This window comes from Bufo bufo, chromosome 5 (assembly GCF_905171765.1).
Source record: "Bufo bufo chromosome 5, aBufBuf1.1, whole genome shotgun sequence".
Taxonomy (NCBI): domain Eukaryota; kingdom Metazoa; phylum Chordata; class Amphibia; order Anura; family Bufonidae; genus Bufo; species Bufo bufo.
The window spans coordinates 567,056,321-567,081,004 of NC_053393.1; the positions used below are offsets into that span (position 1 = coordinate 567,056,321).

Sequence of the window (24,684 nt, forward strand, 5' to 3'; positions counted from 1 at the left end):
CTTCAACTTTTCTTCATATATAACACTGCCGCCTCCACAGCAGATAGTCCATGTACATAACACGTGTTGAAAAGATATCACAAAATGGCGGTATGCATAAGATGGTGGTTCAACTGTTCAATCTTGTCATTCAACATAAAATGGTGGATATATTTATCTCTTGAGTATCTGTACTCTCACTTTGGGTTATTTAAGTACTTTATGATCTCTCTGAGAGGTTGCAATTTGCAGTATGCAGTTAGCAGTAACTATTTTCAGATTGGTTGAGTATGATCTGGTATGGTTTTATGCAATTTGGATTGCAATATGGAATTTGAATTTGGACTGTGAACAAGTTTGCAATTGGTGTAGCTGTAATCACTGTATTAACAGTAGGAACATTATATAACTGTTTTAAATTCATATTTTGGCCTCTCTGCTTCCATAAAACACAGCTCTTAGTGGAGTAAATGTCTATTCAGCTCCTCTCCTCTGGTGTAATGATTCTAGCAGCTCCTGTTAAGCGATTTCCCACGCTGGCTGTGATTGGTCAAGACTCCTGCCTAGCAACAACAGTTTAACTCTATGCTTTCTGTTGTTTTTGCTGTGTCATTGAGCTTACCTTACATTATATAATGAATCTTAAAGGCATTCTATCTTTTCTGCTTCTGTGAACACAAAATATAACTGTTACATGACATCCAAAACATTAAGTCACAGTAAATAACTCTGTTTTTGTCTTTGACACATAAACATAGGAACTGTATTTAGGTTATTGGCAGGTCTAGCTGTATAAACATATAAGCTATATTAGCAACCTAGGACAGGTCTTAGCTGGCCAGCTACAGTTCTGACAAGCCAGAGGTCAGCCATTGGGCAAGAGGGTTATCTGGCTTCATCAACTTTTTACGTTCGAACATTTTGGCCACGGAAGCCTGCCTTTTGCCAGATGAACTGGACAATGGCACAGTGGAAGGTGGAGCGGAGACAAATGGGAGAAGAGAGGAGAAGGAGAAGAGGCAGGATGTGGAGCGCCGGGAGTGTGGCTTAGTGGGTTCTGATGGTGTTACTCCCACTGGGCTTGGTGATGGGAGACCAGGTGCCTTCTTAAGACGGTCGTCCCTAGGTAAGTGTTAGACTTACCGCAACTTATGCGTTAATAGCACAGGCTGCAGATGGCAACAGTATTGTCAGCAGCTGACACGTTAAAAAAAGCCCACACTGCGGAGCCATTTGCCGGTATCCTGGGAGCGCCAGATGTGACAGACATTTGCTGTCTGCTTTTTGCCTCCTGTGCAGTGCGAGCTCTGCCTGCTTCTCCTCCTTCTCCTACCTATCTGCTGCTCCGTCTCTCCCTCTGAACCCCCCTCCTTTTCCTCTCTTGTAGGCACCCACATGACGTCCATCGACACGTCATCATCGTCACCTTCACCACCACTGACATTAGAGATCTCGGAGTAGGCAGCAACAGCGGGGACCACCCTCCTTGGGCTGATCTGGGTACTGTCGTCAGACCGCTGGGTGGTGACCGTTGCTACCTCCTCTACCTGATCCGATGCCAAGAATGGCTGCGCATCAGTAAGGTCTGGGAATGGATGGGAAAATAATTCCTCTGTCTCGAGTGGAGGGGCTATGGTGGTGGTGGTGTTAGTGTCTTTGGGGGTGCACACAGCAGATAGTGAGGAGGGTGCAGATGCAGAGGATGAGGAGGGTGCGGAAGGCTGTCTGAGCCACTCAACCAACTCTGGTGCATCCTTTGACGTAATCGCACGCACCTTCTCCAACTTCCCTCTTAGGCTCTGGCCTGGTGCACCTGCCCGACCCCTACCACCCATGCGGAACGGCCTGTCTCTTCCTCTGCCTGTCATTTTCAAAGTGACCCTGTGCCAAAGTCCCTAAAGAAGAGCAGTATTTGTGGAAGCAGGTATATGGCAGGCCTCAATCAATATTTGGTGGAAACCGGTATATCAATCCCCTCTATCAGTATTTAGTGGAAACAGGTATATAGAACCACTTAATGAGTATTTGCTGAAAGCTGGTATATCAAACCCCTTAATCAATATTTGGTGGAAGCTGGTATCTCAAATCCCTTAATGAGTATTTGGGGGAAGCAGGTATGCATATTCTATGTTAGAAAGTATATTATAAGTATTTCACACCCCTCAGTATATCTCACCTATCGATAGCACCCTTATACCAGTTCTTAAAAGGACTTTTGTGGCCCTATTAGCTAGCGTTTTGTGCCCCTAACAGTCTGTCCCTGCTCCACACAGCAACCTCTCTCTCTACACTGGCAAAACACAGAATGGAAAATGGCGGCCACATCAGGTTTATTTATAAGGTAGGGGGTGTGTCCATGTGCTGAAACATCTCAATTGGCTGTCCTGTCCCATCTGATGGATTTCATGGGTCAAAGTTCGGCGCAATACAAAAGAATATGGCACCAGCGGACATCGCCATATGTTTGCATGTTTGGCAAACTGCGAACAAGCAAAATTCGCCACAAAACGACCGCCGGGCGAACCGCAAGGCCATCTCTAATGTTATGTATGTTGTATGCAGTAACACATGAGGATTATATGTAAGACTCCTAGACCTAACTGACTTCATTATTTCTACATGGAAGCTGCTGATGTTTTTCCAGCATTAGAAGGAACAGGTTTCTACACAACTTGGGCTGGAGACGAGTGGAATCATTCGCTGCCAGGCTGGAGACAGGCGGTGGTTTCAGAGCTATAAAATCTCTGATCCCTCAACATCTCCTAGTTTAATAGAAAAATCAAAGGAAAATTTAAGAGTCTGAGAGGGAGTGAAGGAGGATTATGAAAATTCACACTTTAATCTGACTGTAAAGCACTTATAGAAGAAGCCCTGGGAAGAGCAATAACTCCATGAAATGAGCGTGTGTCTCACAGCAGCAATTACCAGCAGAAAAACTTCATGTCACATCAGGAATTGGAGGAAGAAGACAAGATTCCCTCTTCTCTGGGCGAAGACACACCTTTCACCCCCACCCAAGCCACTTATAAACCAGAGACTTCCAATGACGCTGCTTGACACCAGGAGGCTGAAGAGTGCAGAACCTGGAGGACTCACCTACCTTCACCTTCACGAACGGTAAGATGTCAGGGTTATGTAGAAAACTGATGGAGAAAATGTTCATTTATCTATCTATCTATCTATCTATCTATCTATCTATCTATCTATCTATCTATCTATCTATCTATCTATCTATCATCTATCTATTATGTATCTATCTACTGTATCTATCTATCTACTGTATCTATCTATCTATCTATCTATCTATCATCTATCTATCTATTATCTATCTAGGGTTGGGGGATGGGGACATATACAGGGTGGGGGTATAGGAGTCCATGGCATATCAGGCTCCCCTCAGTCTATGGCAGGCAGTAATATATTGTGCTGCTGTGGCCGCTGTGTTCTTCTCTTTCCCCAGCAGCATGGAGAGTCCCTCTTCCTCCTCCATGGAGATGAAGTCTATCTATTTATAGAACAAAAAAACAGCAGCACTTGTCAAAATTCATGTGGGTGCAATTCCTCCAGGCTGTAGGGCATTCAGCCTGAGCATTAACAAGTGCAAGATAAGGCAGCACTCCAATTCAGTGAAGAGGGGTGGTGGAGCACTTCATTTCACCCAAAAGCAACGTTTCAGCCCAACAATGAGGCCTTTTTTCAACCAATGTGACATGTGCAAACATAAGGTATATATACTGCAAGCTTAATGGCTCAAGTGAATAATTAACAATCTGAATAAAGCATCATAAAATATATTACATATTACAATTACCCAGTGGATACTCATATTCTGGCTTCAGTTAATCAGTGATACACACGGTGTATACATTATTCCTCCTCCTAGGACATATGATGTATGTAGATTATTAGTACCTGATCCTTCTATGCAAGTGACTGTCCAGTGTTACTCCCCCTAGGACATATGATGTATGTAGATTATTACTACCTGATCCTTCTATGCAAGTGTCTCTCCAGTGTTACTCCTACTAGGACATATGATGTATGTAGATTATTAGTACCTGATCCTTCTCTACAAGTGACTCTCCAGTGTTACTCCTCCAAGGACATATGATGCATGTAGATTATGAGTTTTCGATACTTTTTTACAAGTGACTTTCCAGTGTCACTCCCCCTAGAACTGTGATGGCTAACCTCTGACATTCCAGCTGCAGTAAAACTACAACTCCCAAGATGCCCACTTGCTTAGAAATGAATAGAGCATGCAGGGAGTCATAGTTTCACCATAGCTGGAGTGGCGGAGGTTAGTCATCACTGCCCTCGGACATATGATGTATGTAGATTATTAGTACCCGATCCTTCTCTACAAGTGACTCTCTAGTGTTACTCCTCCTCGGACATATGATGTATGTAGATTATTAGTACCTGATCATTCTCTACAATTGACTCTCCAGTGTTACTCCTCCTAGGACATATAATGTATGTAGATTATTAGTACCCGATCCTTCTCTACAATTGACTCTCCAGTGTTACTCCTCCTAGGACATATAATGTATGTAGATTATTAGTACCTGATCGTTCTCTACAAGTGACTCTCCAGTGTTACTCCTCCTAGGACATATAATGTATGTAGATTATTAGTACCTGATCCTTCTCTACAATTGACTCTTCAGTGTTACTCCTCCTAGGACATATGATGTATGTAGATTATTAGTACCTGATGCTTTTCTACAATTGACTCTCCAGTGTTACTCCTCCAAGGACATATGATTAGGGATGAGCGAACCCGAACTGTATAGTTCGGGTTCGTACCGAATTTTGGGGTGTCCGTGACACAGACCCGAACCCGAACATTTTCGTAAAAGTCCGGGTTTGGGTTCGGTGTTCGGCGCTTTCTTGGTGCTTTTTGAAAGGCTGCAAAGCAGCCAATCAACAAGCGTCATACTACTTGCCCCAAGAGGCCATCACAGCCATGCCTACTATTGGCATGGCTGTGATTGGCCAGTGCAGCATGTGACCCAGCCTCTATATAAGCTTGGGTCACGTAGCGCCGCACGTCACTCTGCTGATTCAAGCATAGGGAGAGGTTGCTGCTGCGACGTTAGGGCGAGATTAGGCAGATTAACTCCTCCAAAAGACTTAATTCAGTGATCGATCTCCAGCTGTGGATCATTGAAGTGCTGATAATGAATTGCTCACTTTTTTTAGGCTTCCCAGAGCGTTTTTATATCACTTTTTTCTGGGGTGATCGGCGCCCATTTTGTGGCTTGTGCTGCGCCAGCACAAGCTGTCACCAAGTGCATTTAACCATCAATAGTGTGGTTATTTTTTGCTATATCCTACATCAGGTGCAGGCTGAGCCTGTGTCACCGAAGTGCATTTAACCATCAACAGTCTGGTTATTTTTTGGCCATATACTACATCAGGTGCAGGCTGAGCCTGTGTCACCCAAGTGCATTTAACCATCAACAGTGTGGTTATTTTTTGGCCATATACTACATCTGGTGCAGGCTGAGCCTGTGTCACCCAAGTGCATTTAACCATCAACAGTGTGGTTATTTTTTGCTATATCCTACATCAGGTGCAGGCTGAGCCTGTGTCACCCAAGTGCATTTAACCATCAAAAGTCTGGTTATTTTTTGGCCATATACTACATCAGGTGCAGGCTGAGCCTGTGTCACCCAAGTGCATTTAACCATCAACAGTGTGGTTATTTTTTGGCCATATACTACATCAGCTGCAGGCTGAGCCTGTGTCACCCAAGTGCATTTAACCATCAACAGTGTGGTTATTTTTTGCTATATCCTACATCAGGTGCAGGCTGAGCCTGTGTCACCCAAGTGCATTTAACCATCAACAGTGTGGTTATTTTTTGGCCATATATTACATCAGGGGCAAGTTGAGCCTGTCACCCAGCGCCTAAAAAATAGGCCTGACATTTCTATTCCTCCAAATCAGTACAGTTTTAGCTGGTCAAGTTATATTTAGTGACCGTAAAAGCACAGTTTTTGTTCTGGGTTGAAAAACTATTCCCAAATTTGCCATTCTCATAAATAAGTAGTTTCTGCTATATCAGGCCTACTTTAAATCTATCCCAAAAAGGATATCTTAGATTCAAGGTGCTTATAGTGTCATTCTGAAAAACTTAACACACACGCTACCATGCAGATACAAGTCTAATTCTGTGATTAAAGGTATATCTGTCACACAGCGCGTAAAAAATAGGCCTGATATTTATATTCAACCAAATCTGTACTGTTTTAGCTGGTCAAGTTATATTTAGTGACCGTAAAAGCACAGTTTTTGTTCTGGGTTGAAAAACTATTCCCAAATTTGCCATTCTCATAAATAAGTAGTTTCTGCTATATCAGGCCTACTTTAAATCTATCCCAAAAAGGATATCTTAGATTCAAGGTGCTGATAGTGTCATTCTGAAAAACTTAACACACACGCTACAGTGTAGATAGAAGTCTGATTCTGTGATTAAAGGTATATCTGTCACACAGCGTGTAAAAAATAGGCCTCACATTTATATTCAACCAAATCTGTCATTACTTGTGTGCCTGTATTAGTGTAATACGGTACCTAAATAGATAGCCAGACAGTGTTAGGTGTCTGTAAAAAAAGGCCTGAATTTTAATTCAATACATTGGCCCGAAAAATATTTTTCTTATTGTGGTGAACGGTAACAATGAGGAAAACAACTAGTAAGGGACGCGGACGTGGACATGGTCGTGGTGGTGTTAGTGGACCCTCTGGTGCTGGGAGAGGACGTGGCCGTTCTGCCACAGCCACACGTCCTAGTGTACCAACTACCTCAGGTCCCAGTAGCCGCCAGAATTTACAGGGATATTTGGTGGGGCCCAATGCCGTTCTAAGGATGGTAAGGCCTGAGCAGGTACAGGCATTAGTCAATTGGGTGGCCGACAGTGCATCCAGCACGTTCACATTATCTCCCACCCAGTCTTCTGCAGAAAGCGCACAGATGGCGCATGAAAACCAAGCCCATCAGTCTGTCACATCACCCCCATGCATATCAGGGAAACTGTCTGAGCCTCAAGTTATGCAGCAGTCTCTTATGCTGTTTGATGACTCTGCTGCCAGGGTTTCCCAAGGGCATCCACTTAGCCCTTCCCCAGGGGTGGAAGAGATAGAATGCACTAACGCACAACCACTTATGTTTTCTGATGATGAGGACATGGGAATACCACCTCAGCACGTCTCTGATGATGACGAAACACAGGTGCCAACTGCTGCGTCTTTCTGCAGTGTGCAGACTGAACAGGAGGTCAGGGATCAAGACTGGGTGGAAGACGATGCAGGGGACGATGAGGTCCTAGACCCCACATGGAATGAAGGTCGTGCCACTGACTTTCACAGTTCGGAGGAAGAGGCAGTGGTGAGACCGAGCCAACAGCGTAGCAAAAGACAAAGAGGGAGCAGTGGGCAAAATCAGAATACCCGCCGCCAAGAGACTCCGCCTGCTACTGACCGCCGCCATCTGGGACCGAGCACCCCAAAGGCAGCTTCAAGGAGTTCCCTGGCATGGCACTTCTTTAAACAATGTGCTGACGACAAGACCCGAGTGGTTTGCACGCTGTGCCATCAGAGCCTGAAGCGAGGCATTAACGTTCTGAACCTTAGCACAACCTGCATGACCAGGCACCTGCATGCAAAGCATGAACTGCAGTGGAGTAAACACCTTAAAAACAAAGAAGTCACTCAGGCTCCCCCTGCTACCTCTTCTGCTGCTGCCTCCTCGGCCTCTTCTGCTGCTGCCGCCGCCTCGGCCTCTTCCTCCGCCTCTGGAGGAACGTTGGCACCTGCCGCCCAGCAAACATGGGATGTACCACCAACACCACCACCTGCGTCACCAAGCATCTCAACCATGTCACACGGCAGCGTATAGCTCTCCATCTCACAAACATTTGAGAGAAAGCGTAAATTCCCACCTAGCCACCCTCGATCCCTGGCCCTGAATGCCAGCATTTCTAAACTACTGGCCTATGAAATGCTGTCATTTAGGCTGGTGGACAGCTCATGTTGCTTGCTGTCCCACAGTATGTTGTTCCCAGCCGGCACTACTTCTCCAAGAGAGCCGTGCCTTCCCTGCACAACCAAGTGTCCGATAAAATCAAGTGTGCACTGCGCAACGCCATCTGTGGCAAGGTCCACCTAACCACAGATACGTGGACCAGTAAGCACGGCCAGGGACGCTATATCTCCCTAACTGCACACTGGGTAAATGTAGTGGCGGCTGGGCCCCAGGCGGAGAGCTGTTTGGCGCACGTCCTTCTGCCGCCAAGGATCGCAGGGCAACATTCTTTGCCTCCTGTCTGCTCCTCCTCCTACTCAGCTTCCTCCTCTTCTTCTTCCACCTGCTCATCCAGTCAGCCACACACCTTCACCACCAACTTCAGCACAGCCCAGGGTAAACGTCAGCAGGCCGTTCTGAAACTCATATGTTTGGGGGACAGGCCCCACACCGCACAGGAGTTGTGGCGGGGTATAGAACAACAGACGGACGAGTGGTTGCTGCCGGTGAGCCTCAAGCCCGGCCTGGTGGTGTGCGATAATGAGCGAAATCTCGTTGCAGCTCTGGGACTAGCCGGTTTGACGCACATCCCTTGCCTGGCGCATGTGCTGAATTTGGTGGTGCAGAAGTTCATTCGCAACTACCCCGACATGTCAGAGCTGCTGCATAAAGTGCGGGCCGTCTGTTCGCGCTTCCGGCGTTCACACCCTGCCGTTGCTCGCCTGTCTGCGCTACAGCGTAACTTCGGCATTCCCGCTCACCGCCTCATATGCGATGTGCCCACCAGGTGGAACTCCACCTTGCACATGCTGGACAGACTGTGCGAGCAGCAGCAGGCCATAGTGGAGTTTCAGCTGCAGCACGCACGGGTCAGTCGCACTGCGGAACAGCACCACTTCACCACCAATGACTGGGCCTCCATGCGAGACCTGTGTGCCCTGTTGCGCTGTTTCGAGTACTCCACCAACATGGCCAGAAGCGATGACGCCGTTATCACAGTTACAATACCACTTCTATGTCTCCTTGAGAAAACACTTAGGGCGATGATGGAAGAGGAGGTGGCCCAGGAGGAAGAGGAGGAAGAGGGGTCATTTTTAGCACTTTCAGGCCAGTCTCTTCCAAGTGACTCAGAGGGAGGTTTTTTGCAACACCAGAGGCCAGGTACAAATGTGGCCAGACAGGGCCCACTACTGGAGGACGAGGAGGATGAGGAGGAGGTGGAGGAGGATGAGGATGAAGCATGTTCACAGCGGGGTGGCACCCAAAGCAGCTCGGGCCCATCACTGGTGCGTGGCTGGGGGGAAACACAGGACGATGACGATACGCCTCCCACAGAGGACAGCTTGTCCTTACCTGTGGGCAGCCTGGCACACATGAGCGACTACATGCTGCAGTGCCTGCGCAACGACAGCAGAGTTGCCCACATTTTAACGTGTGCGGACTACTGGGTTGCCACCCTGCTGGATCCCCGGTACAAAGACAATGTGCCCACCTTACTTCCTACACTGGAGCGTGATAGGAAGATGCGCGAGTACAAGCGCACGTTGGTAGACGCGCTACTGAGAGCATTCCCAAATGTCACAGGGGAACCAGTGGAAGCCCAAGGCGAAGGCAGAGGAGGAGCAAGAGGTCGCCAACGCAGCTGTGTCACGCCCAGCTCCTCTGAGGGCAGGGTTAGCATGGCAGAGATGTGGAAAAGTTTTGTCAACACGCCACAGCTAAGTGCACCACCACCTGATACGGAACGTGTTAGCAGGAGGCAACATTTCACTAACATGGTGGAACAGTACCTGTGCACACCCCTCCACGTACTGACTGATGGTTCGGCCCTATTCAACTTCTGGGTCTCCAAATTGTCCACGTGGCCAGAGCTAGCCTTTTATGCCTTGGAGGTGCTGGCCTGCCCGGCGGCCAGCGTTTTGTCTGAACGTGTATTCAGCACGGCAGGGGGCGTCATTACAGACAAACGCAGCCGCCTGTCTACAGCCAATGTGGACAAGCTGACGTTCATAAAAATGAACCAGGCATGGATCCCACAGGACCTGTCCATCCCTTGTGCAGATTAGATATTAACTACCTCCCCTTAACAATATATTATTCTACTCCAGGGCACTTCCTCATTCAATCCTATTTTTATTTTCATTTTACCATTATATTGCGGGGCAACCCAAAATTGAATGAACCTCTCCTCTGTCTGGGTGCCGGGGCCTAAATGTGTGACAGTGGCCTGTTTCAGTGGTGGGTGACGTGAAGCCTGATTCTCTGCTATGACATGAAGACTGATTCTGTGCTGACATGAAGCCAGATTCTCGGTTACGCGACCTCTCTCCTCTGCCTGGGTGCCTGGGCCTAAATATGTGGCAGTGGCCTGTTTCAGTGGTGGGTGACGTGAAGCCTGATTCTCTGCTATGACATGAAGACTGATTCTGTGCTGACATGAAGCCAGATTCTCTGTAACGGGGCCTCTCTCCTCTGTCTGGGTGCCTGGGCCTAAATATGTGACAGTGGCCTGTTCCAGTGGTGGGTGACGTGAAGCTTGATTCTCTGCTATGACATGAAGACTGATTCTCTGCTGACATGAAGCCTGAATCTCTGTTATGGGACCTCTCTCCTCTGCCTGGGTGCCTGGGCCTAAATATGTGACAGTGGCCTGTTCCAGTGGTGGGTGACGTGAAGCCTGATTCTCTGCTATGACATGAAGACTGATTCTGTGCTGACATGAAGCCAGATTCTCTGTTACGGGACCTCTCTCCTCTGTCTGGGTGCCTGGGCCTAAATATGTGACAGTGGCCTGTTCCAGTGGTGGGTGACGTGAAGCTTGATTCTCTGCTATGACATGAAGATTGATTCTCTGCTGACATGAAGCCTGAATTTCTGTTATGGGACCTCTCTCCTCTGCCTGGGTGCCTGGGCCTAAATATGTGACAGTGGCCTGTTCCAGTGGTGGGTGACGTGAAGCCTGATTCTCTGCTATGACATGAAGACTGATTCTGTGCTGACATGAAGCCAGATTCTCTGTTACGGGACCTCTCTCCTCTGTCTGGGTGCCGGGGCCTAAATATGTGACAGTGGCCTGTTCCAGTGGTGGGTGACGTTAAGCCTGATTCTCTGCTATGACATGAAGACTGATTCTCTGCTGACATGAAGCCTGAATCTCTGTTATGGGACCTCTCTCTTCTGCCTGGGTGCCTGGTCCTAAATATGTGACAGTGGCCTGTTCCAATGGTGGGTGACGTGAAGCCTGATTCTCTGCTATGACATGAAGACTGATTCTGTGCTGACATGAAGCCAGATTCTCTGTCACGGGACCTCTCTCCTCTGTCTGGGTGCCGGGGCCTAAATATGTGACAGTGGCCTGTTCCAGTGGTGGGTGACGTGAAGCCTGATTCTCTGCTATGACATGAAGACTGATTCTCTGCTGACATGAAGCCTGAATCTCTGTTATGGGACCTCTCTCCTCTGCCTGGGTGCCTGGGCCTAAATATGTGACAGTGGCCTGTTCCAGTGGTGGGTGACGTGAAGCCTGATTCTCTGCTATGACATGAATACAGATTCTGCGCTGACATAAGGCCAGATTCTCTGCTATGACATGAAGACTGATTCTCTGCTGACATGAAGCCAGATTCTCTGCTATGGCATGAAGAGACTGATTCTCTGCTGACGTGAAGCCAGATTCTCTGCTATGGGACCTCTGTCCAATTGATATTGGTTAATTTTTATTTTTTTTATTTTTATTTTTATTCATTTCCCTATCCACATTTGTTTGCAGGGGATTTACCTACATGTTGCTGCCTTTTGCAGCCCTCTAGCTCTTTCCTGGGCTGTTTTACAGCCTTTTTAGTGCCGAAAAGTTCGGGTCCCCATTGACTTAAATGGGGTTCGGGTTCGGGTCCGGGACGAAGTTCGGGTCGGGTTCGGATCCCGAACACGAACATTTCCGGGAAGTTCGGCCGAATTTCTCGAACCCGAACATCCAGGTGTTCGCTCAACTCTACATATGATGTATGTAGATTATTAGTACCCAATACCTTTTCTACAATTGACTCTCCAGTGTTACTCCTCCTAGGACATAAGATGTATGTAGATTATTAGTACCTGATTTTTCTCTATAAGTGACTCTTCAGTGTTACTCCTCCTAGGACATAAGATGTATGTAGATTATTAGTACCTGATCCCAGGGGCATCGTTAGGTCAAAACATTCAGGGCTTGAGCCCCAAATGTTATGCTGGCAGAGCCGGCCGCTCTGACTCTCCTGCGCTGCGCAGCGCTACTCTACACCGGCCCCGCCATCCTAATCCGTATCCTGCAGTAACTGAACTTTAAATCAGCGTTCCTCTCAATACTATCTTACACACTCAGCTCCGGAAACATGCAGTGCGAGCGGCGTTTGCTTACTGACGTCACGTGCCTGCTCCTCCAACTATACCGTACCGCACAGGCGCGTGACGTCAGTGAGTGAGCGCCTCCCGCACTGCCTGTTACTGGAGCTGAGTGTGTAAGTCAAGATAGTAATGAGATGAGCGCTGATTTAAATTTAAAGGGCTTCTGTCACCCCACTAAACAGTTTTTTTTTTTTTTTGGTTAGTTATAATCCCTATACTGCGATTTAGGGTCCATTCACACGTCCGTTGTTTCTTTCCTGATCTGTTCCGTTTTTTGCGGAACAGATCTGGACCAGTTCTGTACCCATTCATTTTCAATGGGTCCTGAAAAAAAATCAGACATTGAGCTGTCCGATTTTTTTCAGGACCCATTGAAAATAAATGGGTACAGAACTGGTCCAGATCTGTTCCGCAAAAAACGGAACAGATCAGGAAAGAAACAACGGACGTGTGAATGGACCCTTATGCATACACCCTGTACAGAATTATTAGGCAAATGAGTATTTTGACCACATCATCCTCTTTATGCATGTTGTCTTACTCCAAGCTGTATAGGCTCGAAAGCCTACTACCAATTAAGCATATTAGGTGATGTGCATCTCTGTAATGAGAAGGGGTGTGGTCTAATGACATTAACACCCTATATCAGGTGTGCATAATTATTAGGCAACTTCCTTTCCTTTGGCAAAATGGGTCAAAAGAAGGACTTGACAGGCTCAGAAAAGTCAAAAATAGTGAGATATCTTGCAGAGGGATGCAGCACTCTTAAAATTGCAAAGCTTCTGAAGCGTGATCATCGAACAATCAAGCGTTTCATTCAAAATAGTCAACAGGGTCGCAAGAAGCGTGTGGAAAAACCAAGGCGCAAAATAACTGCCCATGAACTGAGAAAAGTCAAGCATGCAGCTGCCAAGATGCCACTTGCCACCAGTTTGGCCATATTTCAGAGCTGCAACATCACTGGAGTGCCCAAAAGCACAAGGTGTGCAATACTCAGAGACATGGCCAAGGTAAGAAAGGCTGAAAGACGACCACCGCTGAACAAGACACACAAGCTGAAACGTCAAGACTGGGCCAAGAAATATCTCAAGACTGATTTTTCTAAGGTTTTATGGACTGATGAAATGAGAGTGAGTCTTGATGGGCCAGATGGATGGGCCCGTGGCTGGATTGGTAAAGGGCAGAGAGCTCCAGTCCGACTCAGACGCCAGCAAGGTGGAGGTGGAGTACTGGTTTGGGCTGGTATCATCAAAGATGAGCTTGTGGGGCCTTTTTGGGTTGAGGATGGAGTCAAGCTCAACTCCCAGTCCTACTGCCAGTTTCTGGAAGACACCTTCTTCAAGCAGTGGTACAGGAAGAAGTCTGCATCCTTCAAGAAAAACATGATTTTCATGCAGGACAATGCTCCATCACACGCGTCCAAGTACTCCACAGCGTGGCTGGCAAGAAAGGGTATAAAAGAAGAAAATCGAATGACATGGCCTCCTTGTTCACCTGATCTGAACCCCATTGAGAACCTGTGGTCCATCATCAAATGTGAGATTTACAAGGAGGGAAAACAGTACACCTCTCTGAACAGTGTCTGGGAGGCTGTGGTTGCTGCTGCACGCAATGTTGATGGTGAACAGATCAAAACACTGACAGAATCCATGGATGGCAGGCTTTTGAGTGTCCTTGCAAAGAAAGGTGGCTATATTGGTCACTGATTTGTTTTTGTTTTGTTTTTGAATGTCAGAAATGTATATTTGTGAATGTTGAGATGTTATATTGGTTTCACTGGTAAAAATAAATAATTGAAATGGGTATACATTTGTTTTTTGTTAAGTTGCCTAATAATTATGCACAGTAATAGTCACCTGCACACACAGATATCCCCCTAAAATAGCTAAAACTAAAAACAAACTAAAAACTACTCAGAAATATTCAGCTTTGATATTAATGAGTTTTTTGGGTTCATTGAGAACATGGTTGTTGTTCAATAATAAAATGAATCCTCAAAAATACAACTTGCCTAATAATTCTGCACTCCCTGTACATACTGTAATTAATCATTTCGGTTCAGCAGATTATGTTAAAAACGTACTTTTAAAATATGCAAATTACCTTGCTACCAGCAAGTAGGGCGGCTACTTGCTGGTAGCAGCCGCGTCCTCCTATCCTAAAGACGCCCCCTCCGCATGTTGATTGACAGGGCCAACGGACAGGATCGTCCTCTGGCTGGTCCTGTCTGCTATCAAGATCTCGCGCCTGCGCCGTAACGGTATTCAGTCGGCGCAGGCGCACTGAGAGGAGGACGCTCGCTCGGCCGCTCCATCCTCAATGCGCCTGTGCCGATGACGTCATCAAGTACACCCGGAAGAGATTTATTATTAATAATCGTTGGTGGTATAGTGTTAATAACTGTCATTTTTATAAAATTATTTATTCCCATTTCGTTGGTGTTTTTTGTGGCAGCATGCTTATTACGTACATACTTACCTGATTCGAGCATCCAGCAACGTCACCAGACTCTCAGCCTCCTTCCAGCGATGCCGGCGTCTTCTCTTCCGGGTGTACTTGATGACGTCATCGGCGCAGGCGCATTGAGGATGGAGCGGCCGAGCGAGCGTCTGCCTCTCAGTGCGCCTGCGCCGACTGAATACTGTTACGGCGCAGGCGCGAGATCTTGATAGCAGACAGGACCAGCCAAAGGACGATCCCGTCCGTTGGCTGTCAATCAACATGCGGAGGGGGCGTCTTTAGGATAGGAGGATGCGGCTCCTACCACCAAGTAGCCGCCCTACTTGCTGGTAGCAAGGTAATTTGCATATTTATAAAGTACATTTTTAACATAATCTGCTGAACCGAAATGATAAATTACAGTATGTATGCAAAAATCGCAGTATAGGGATTAAAACTAACCAAAAAAAAAAAAACAGTTTAGTGGGGTGACAGAAGCCCTTTAAGTTACTGCAGGATACAGATTACTGATGGAATGATCTGTGGGGTTGCCCAGACTGATAGGCCCTTCACAGTAGTTATTAATCCCTTTCAGCAGTCCCCCATTCAATGAAGGGGGGACTGCTGAAAGGGGTTAATAACTACTGTAAAGTCGGGACTGCTGAAAGTGGTTAAAGTACAAGGGGGGTGGGTGGATGATCTGTGGGGTTGCCCAGATGGCTAGGCCCTTCACAGTAGTTATTAACCCCTTTCAGCAGTCCTCCATTCACTGAAGAGGGGACTGCAAAAAGGGGTTAATAACTACTGTGAAGGGGGGACTGCTAAAAGGGGTTAATAACTACTGTGAAGGGGTACCCGATGCGTCTCTATAACTAACTCTCTCATGTTACTTCACCTAGGACATATGATGTATGTAGATTATTAGTACCCGATCCTTCTCTACAAGTGACTCTCCAGTGTTACTCCTCTTAGGACATATCATGTATGCAGATTATTAGTACCAAATCCTTCTCTACAAGTGATTCTCCAGTGTTACTCCTCTTAGGACATATCATGTATGCAGATTATTAGTACCAAATCCTTCTCTACAAGTGATTCTCCAGTGTTACTCCTCCTAGGACATATGATGTATGTAGATTATAAGTACCCGATCCTTCTCTACAAGTGACTCTCCAGTGTTACTCCTCCTAGGACATATGATGTATGTAGATTATAAGTACCCGATCCTACTGTACATGTGACTCTCCAGTGTTACTCCTCTTAGGACATATGATGTATATAGTTTATTAGTACATGATCCTTCTCTACAAGTGACTCTCCAGTGTTACGCCCTCTAGCACATATGATGTATGAAGATTATTAGTACATGATCCTTCTCTACAAGTGACTCCGCCTTTGTTACTCCCCCTAGGACATATGATGTATGTAGATTATTAGTACCCGATCCTTCTCTACAAGTGATTCTCTAGTGTTACTCCTCCTAGGACATATGATGTATGTAGATTATTAGTATCTGCTCGTTCTCTACAATTGACTCTCCAGTGTTACTCCTACTAGGACATATGAAGTATGTTGATTATTAGTACCTGATCCTTCTCTGCAAATGACTCTCCAGTGTTACTCCTCCTAGGACATATGAAGTATGTTGATTATTAGTACCTGATCATTCTCTGCAAATGACTCTCCAGTGTTACTCCTACTAGGACATATGAAGTATGTTGATTATTAGTACCTGATCCTTCTCTGCAAATTACTCTCCAGTGTTACTCCTCCTAGGACATATGATGTATGTAGATTATTAGTATCTGCTCCTTCTCTACAATTGACTCTCCAGTGTTACTCCTCCTAGGACATATGATGAATGTAGATTATTAGTATCTGCTCGTTCTCTACAAGTGACTCTCCAGTGTTACTCCCCCTAGGATATATACAGTACAGACCAAAAGTTTGGACACACCTTCTCATTCAAAGAGTTTTCTTTATTTTCAGGACTATGAAGGCATCAAAACTATGAATTAACACATGTGGAATTGTATACATAACAAACAAGTGTGAAACAACTGAAAATATGTCATATTCTAGGTTCTTCAAAGTAGCCACCTTTTGCTTTGATTACTGCTTTGCACACTCTTGGCATTCTCTTGATGAGCTTCAAGAGGTAGTCCCCTGAAATGGTCTTCCAACAGTCTTGAAGGAGTTCCCAGAGATGCTTAGCACTTGTTGGCCCTTTTGCCTTCACTCTGCGGTCCAGCTCACCCCAAACCATCTCGATTGTGTTCAGGTCCGGTGACTGTGGAGGCCAGGTCATGTGGCGCAGCACCCCATCACTCTCCTTCATGGTAAAATAGCCCTTACTTTCAAAGTTTTCCCAATTTTTCGGCTGACTGACTGACCTTCATTTCTTAAAGTAATGATGGCCACTCGTTTTTCTTTACTTAGCTGCTTTTTTCTTGCCATAATACAAATTCTAACAGTCTATTCAGTAGGACTATCAGCTGTGTATCCACCTGACTTCTCCTCAACGCAACTGATGGTCCCAACCCCATTTATAAGGCAAGAAATCCCACTTATTAAACCTGACACGGCACACCTGTGAAGTGAAAAACATTTCAAGGGACTACCTCTTGAAGCTCATCAAGAGAATGCCAAGAGTGTGCAAAGCAGTAATCAAAGCAAAAGGTGGCTACTTTGAAGAACCTAGAATATGACATATTTTCAGTTGTTTCACACTTGTTTGTTATGTATATAATTCCACATGTGTTAATTCATAGTTTTGATGCCTTCAGTGTGAATCTACAATTTTCATAGTCATGAAAATAAAGAAAACTCTTTGAATGAGAAGGTGTGTCCAAACTTTTGGTCTGTACTGTATATGTAGATTATTAGTACCTGATCCTTCTCTACAAGTGTCTCTCCAGTGATAATCCTTCTAGGACATATGATGTATTTAGAATATTAGTTTTCGATACTTTTTTACAAGTGACTCTCCAGTGTCCCTCCACCTAGAACTGTGATGGCTAACCTCTGGCACTCCAGCTGCAGTAAAACTACAACTCCCAAGATGCCTATTTGCTTAGCTGTTTTCAAAACCCCATAGAAATGAATAGAGCATGCTGGGAGTCATAGTTTCACCATAGCTGGAGTGGCGGAGGTTAGCCATCACTGCCCTCGGACATATGATGTATGTAGATAATTAGTACACGATCCTTCTCTACAAGCGACTCTCCAGTGTTACTCCTCCTTGGACATATGATGTATGTAGATTATTAGTACCTGATCCTTCTCTACAATTGACTCTCCATTGTTACTCATCCAAGGATGTAACGGCACCTCGGGCATAAAAGGGGTTAAAACCATTTAGGCGATCTTCTCCTTCCAGAGCTACAGGCAGAGCTATGTACAGAACACCAAACTCCCGAACGGCATACAAGGGAATGCCCCAAACTCCCGAACGGAATACAGCATAGCACTCAAAACTCCCGAACGGAACCTCACGAATAGCTGCTAGCAGACCAATAGGAAATGCACCCAAGCGGCTTACACTGCTAGCAATCAGTCTCTAACAGCATACAGTGAATCTCCCCCAAGAACGAGACGAGGATCTGTGTTGAGGGTCAAGCAGTGGTCAGCCAGAGCTGTGGGTTTATTGTTCTTATACACATTCTTACACATTAGTAGCACCCACAGGGTTTTTGTAAAACAACCAGTAACCCCGTACAATACACTCAGACACTCCCACACAAAATCCTCCCCTCTGCCTATGATACAATTACCTTACACAATGGGTTAATGTAATTATCACAGGCAGGAGAATACACAGTTTTACACAATGTCTTCTGTCTTGGAGACAACCGAGGAGTAATTAAATTATCTCTCAGGACAAAGGGAAATCGCCAATACACACATGGGGACAATAGGACAGAAATCACTATTCAAATATACAATGTCACAACCATTACAGTAAACATAGACATTTAACATATCCCCAGATAGCTTGGATCTGAGCACATTTAATTATTAGGTGAATGGCACTCAGACTACACGAATACAGTTCAATTGCCATGGAGCCAAATTCTTTCACATAGTCTTTGCAGGGAAAAATCAAGCGTTTCAACATGGGGCCATAGTCTAAAGGAAGCAGGCGGGCAACCAGTCTTCTCCAATGCAATGTGGCAAGATTGGTCTCGTCACATCTCTCCCCTTTTCCAAACAGACTAACAGGGTATCTGACTTCCTGCCAGTCAGTGCCCTTGTTAGTCTAGCAGCCCACCCACAAAACATAAACAGCAGTACAGCCCACCCACAATAAATGGTTACTACACCTGAGCAAGGGAGAAACCTGTCCATGTCCATGTGCCTCATTACGGCTGTGTGGGGGACTGGTAGACTGCCTTGGTGGGTTGCTGGGCAGAGACCAGCAGTACTTTGCCCTGGTGCCAGCGCTACCACGGAAGAAACCTGGTTGTAGCCTGGTTGTTGGAGGGGGAGACCGACTGTCTCCCCTTTAGATAAACCACCATGCTGCTGTGGGGGGAGACCGACTGTCTCCCTTTTGGCTAAACAGCCCTGTTGCTGGGGGACAGGACCGACTGTCCCTACCCCCTGTGCTGTAAGTGCAGAGACCATGGTGTTGAGCTTACTGTCTCCCCCTGGTGCGTTAAGCTGCCGCTGGGAAGAGGGGGTAACGAGCTCCTCTCCCATACATACTTCCAGCCGCTGGGGAGGGCGATCGACCGTCTCCGCTCCCAATACAGTGTCCTGCTGCTGGGGAAAGGAGACTGGGCTCTCTATTCCCTGCTGGACACTCTGCCGCTGGGGGACAGGACCGACTGTCTCTGCCCCCTGTAACTCAGCCTGCCGCTGGGGAATGAAGACTGGGCTCCCAATTCCCAATAAATCACATTGCCGCTGGGGGACAGGACCGACTGTCTCTGCCCCCTGTAACTCAGCCTGCCGCTGGGGAATGGAGACTGGGCTCCCAATTCCCTGCAGGACCAGTGGAGAGACCTCAGTCCCATCTCCACCGGCCCCCTGGGGTTCTTCCCAGTAAACCTCCACAATATCTTCCCAGCTGAAGAGGTCTGGCTCTGGGTCTGTCACTCTGCTCTCCTGCTGAGCCTTCAAACTGGAGTGGAACAGCTGCTGGTAGCCCTGTTCCAGCTCCATCTCCCGGGTCACCAGGTGGACCAGGTCCTGCTCAATCTCATGAGTGTCGTCCCAGTCATACCTGCTCTCCCTCCATTCCAAGAGATCACGGAACCGGGCTTGTGTAGGGCACCCAAACTCCAACTCTGAAAAAGTCTCCCATAACAAGCCAGGACCATCAAACTCCTCTCCCTCTGGCTTGTCATGCTCAGCTGTCCTGGGTAGGTACTGTGCCCCATACCACCAGAGCGCCTGGTAGGCATCTTCCAGCCACAGCTCCTGCCATGCTAGGTGTTCCAATTTCTTTACCAATTCCTCCCGGGGCTGCTCTCCCAGAAAGGGCATCCACAGGGCTACTCGCTTCTGCAACTGCTGGTCTCCCGTGGGGAGTCTCTCGTCCCGCATATACTCCACTGTGGCGAAACCGACCTCGCCACTGGGTTTTGGAGAGGACTGGCTGCTGGCCTCTTGCCCCAGGATTATGGGCCATATACTAACTTTTAAACCCCTGAACCGATTCAAGTGAATTTTGGATAGGTTTGTCCCCAAGTTATACTGTTTAAATTGATGTAAGTTATATGTATGGCCAATGTAAACTCACAAAGTTGTAACAATTTATAATAAGTGTAACTTGTCAGCTTGGGAGGAAAATGCTGGGTGTGTTTCTATTGTGCCATTGTCCCATTGTGTGTTTAAATGGTGATGTCTGTTCTGTTGTCCTCACATGTGTATTGGTGATCTCCCTTTGTCCTCAGAGATAATTGAATTGCTCCTCAGGTTGTCTCCGGGACAGAGAGGAGGAGACCATGATGCATTGTGGGGATATGTTGTATTTGTCCTATGTCACAGTCTTCATTCTGGTCCTCTGGGGGCGTGAATGATTGGTTGCTGTAGTTACATTGTATGTGTTGTAAATTACTGATTGGTTGTATTTCAAACCCCTGTGGGCAGTACTATGTTTGTGGTTTATGAATAAAAGAGGCTGTACGTGAAGTACAGTCAGACCACTGCTTGACCCTCAAAACGGAGCCTTGTCTCGTTATTGGGGGGATTCGCTGTATGCTGTTAGAAGACCGATTGCCAGGATTGTAAGCTGATTCCTGTTCGTCTGCTAGCAGCTATTCGTGAGGTTCCAGTTTGGAGTGCTACTTTGTATCCAGTTCGGTCGTTTGGTGTTCTGCAGTAGCTGTGCCTGTCTCTCAGAAAGGGGCTTATCGCCTGAACGGATTTTAACCCCTTGTCTGCTGAAACGGTCCGTTACATTGGTGGCAGCAGTGGGATCGTTCCTACAGCCAGAAGGACAGCTACAGGAGACACCATTTCTGTGGATTCTACAATTTAAGGACAACGCATGTCCCAGTACAGCGTCCCTGACAGCAGCAGGATGGAACCAGCAGTGTTATACGAGGAGGAGGACCTGGATGGCCGGGATGCATTAAGGAAAGGCATCTGGTACCAGGCCCTGGATAATCTACAATACCAGCGGGGTGAGAGTCTCCCCAGTGAAGAGCAGCGGTTGCAGAAGCAAGTGGCCCTGCGGATGCCCTTCCTGGGAGAGCAGCCCCTGGAGGAATGGGTGAAGGAACTAGAGCACCGGGTATGGCAGGAGCTATGGCTGGAGGATGCCTACCAGGCGCTTTGGTGGTATATGGCACAGTATATACCCTGGACAGCCGAACATGATAAGCCAGAGGGAGAGGAGTTTTATGGTCCTGGCTTGTTATGGGAGTCCTTTGCAGAGCCTGACTTCGGGAGCCCTGTACAGTCCAGACTTCAGGACATTTTCTATGAGAGGGAGGCTAGGCATGAGTGGGATGACCCCCATGAGGTAGAGCAAGACCTGGCTCACCTAGCAACCCTGGAGTGGGAACTGGAGCAGGACTACCGAGATCTCTTCCACTCCATTGAGAAGGCTCAGCAGGACGGTAAGGTGACAGACCCAGATCCATACCCATTCAGCTGGGCAGATATTGTAGAGTGTTACTGGGAAGGACCCCAGGTGGCCGGTAGAGATGGGACCAAGGTCTCTCCACCGGTCCTGCAGGGAATTGGGAGCCCAGTCTCCATTCCCCAGCGGCAGTGTGAAGTGCAGGGAGAGGAGAGCAGCGTCCTCCCTCCCCAGCGGCAGGCTGAGTTACAGGGGGCAGAGGTGGTTGTTTCTGCCCCCCAGCAGCAGAGTGATATGCCGGGAAGGCAGTGTGAAGTGCAGGGAGAGGAGAGCAGCGTCCTCCCTCCCCAGCGGCAGGCTGAGTTACAGGGGGCAGAGGTAGTAGTTCCTGCCCCCCAGCAGCAGAGTGATATGCCGGGAAGGCAGTGGGAAATGCAGGGAGAGGAGAGCAGCGTCCTCCCTCCTCAGCGGCAGGCGGAGTTACAGGGGGCAGAGACAGTCGGTCCTGTCCCCCAGCGGCAGAGTGTCCAGCAGGGAATAGAGAGCCCAGTCTCCTTTCCCCAGCAACAGGACACTGTATTGGGAGCGGAGACGGTCGGTCGCCCTCCCCAGCGGCTGGAAGTATGTATGGGAGAGGAGCTTGTTACCCCCTCTCCCCAGCGGCAGCTTAACGCACCAGGGGGAGACAGTAAGCCCCACAACAGTGCAGATGGGACCGTGGTCTCTGCACTTACAGCACAGGGGGTAGAGACATTCGGTCTCCCCCTCCAACAACCAGGCTCCAACCAGGCTTCTTCCGTGGTAGCGCTGGCACCAGGGCAGAGTACCGCTGATCCCTGCCCACAAAGCAACCTCCACTCCAAGCCAGGGAGCAACACAGAGACCGGGAGTACCAGCTTCCAACATAACCTTGGTGGACTCACTGGACAGAGACAGGCTACTAAAGTCAACAGGTCCAGTATTTGGTTGTGGGTGGGCTGCCAGACTAACTCCGGTACCGACCAGCGTGAGGTCAGGTATCTGGTTAGTCTTCCCTGGGGGGGGGGGATGTGTGGCGAAACCGACCTCGCCACTGGGTTTTGGAGAGGACTGGCTGCTGGCCTCTTGCCCCAGGATTATGGGCCATATACTAACTTTTAAACCCCTGAACCGATTCAAGTGAATTTTGGATAGGTTTGTCCCCAAGTTATACTGTTTAAATTGATGTAAGTTATATGTATGGCCAATGTAAACTCACAAAGTTGTAACAATTTATAATAAGTGTAACTTGTCAGCTTGGGAGGAAAATGCTGGGTGTGTTTCTATTGTGCCATTGTCCCATTGTGTGTTTAAATGGTGATGTCTGTTCTGTTGTCCTCACATGTGTATTGGCGATCTCCCTTTGTCCTCAGAGATAATTGAATTGCTCCTCAGGTTGTCTCCGGGACAGAGAGGAGGAGACCATGATGCATTGTGGGGATATGTTGTATTTGTCCTATGTCACAGTCTTCATTCTGGTCCTCTGGGGGCGTGAATGATTGGTTGCTGTAGTTACATTGTATGTGTTGTAAATTACTGATTGGTTGTATTTCAAACCCCTGTGGGCAGTACTATGTTTGTGGTTTATGAATAAAAGAGGCTGTACGTGAAGTACAGTCAGACCACTGCTTGACCCTCAAAACGGAGCCTTGTCTCGTTATTGGGGGGATTCGCTGTATGCTGTTAGAAGACCGATTGCCAGGATTGTAAGCTGATTCCTGTTCGTCTGCTAGCAGCTATTCGTGAGGTTCCAGTTTGGAGTGCTACTTTGTATCCAGTTCGGTCGTTTGGTGTTCTGCAGTAGCTGTGCCTGTCTCTCAGAAAGGGGCTTATCGCCTGAACGGATTTTAACCCCTTGTCTGCTGAAACGCTTTGTTACATCCACAATACCCAGTGCCTGGTACCAGATGCCTTTGCGGACTGCATCTCGGTCATCCATGACACCCTCATCGTACTCCACTGCTGTTTCCATTCTGTTGCTCTTAGGGTCGCTGTACTGGGACATGTGTTGCCCCCAACTTGTAAATCCACGGAATGCTGTCTCCTGTAGCTGTCCCTCTGGCTGTAGGAACGATCCCACTGCTGCCACCAATGTAACGGAACGCCTTGCACCCCGACTGGGTACCTCCGTTGATGGGTGCTCCTAGTGCTTCCCGAGGACTCAAAGCACTCCGCTCTACACCGTAACTACCACAGGAACAAGGAACAGGAACAGCTCTTACAAGAGCTAGGAGTTATAGCCTTCCCCATACACATGAGCATATAGCCTTCCCCATACACATGAGACGAGGCTCTATGTTGAATGTAAAACAGGAACTCTTTATTGAACACACCAGCATTTACTTATATACACATTTTCCAACAAGGGTACCACCCCCGTGGACCTGGTTGAGAACTGAGGACATGACATAGTAGCCAATTCTTTACAGCTTTACGGTTTAAACACAAAAACTAACCCTATTCAACAAACACGATGGCATTGTCTGTGACGCAATTAACAAACACAATGGCATTGTATTTGACGCAATTAACTAACACAATGGCATGGTCTGTGACGCAATTAACAAACACAATGGCATGGTCTGTGACGCAATTAACAAAATACAATTACCAAAACACATTGGGCTCTGCCTGTGATACAATTACCAAACATAATGGGCTAATTTAAAGAGGACCTTTCACTTGTAAAAACATTGTGAACTAAGTATGCTGACATATAGAGCGGCGCCCGGGGATCTCACTGCACTTACTATTATCCCCGGGCGCCGCTCCGTTTTCCAGTTATGCCCTCCGGTACCTT

At 47.3% G+C, this 24,684-nt stretch overlaps 1 protein-coding gene across 2 annotated transcripts in view; it reads left to right on the top strand.

Annotated features, from left to right (window-relative positions):
• The first annotated feature begins 3,026 nt into the window (after positions 1-3,026).
• LOC121002080 (tyrosinase-like) overlaps positions 3,027-24,684 on the top strand; it is a 191,105-nt gene continuing 169,447 nt past the window's right edge. Inside the window, exon 1 of one of the 2 annotated variants that reach the window (XM_040433378.1) lies at positions 3,027-3,096. The gene's annotated coding sequence lies outside the window, so the exon portion shown is untranslated. The remainder of the gene's footprint in view (positions 3,097-24,684) is intronic. The other variant, XM_040433379.1, reaches the window with a different exon arrangement.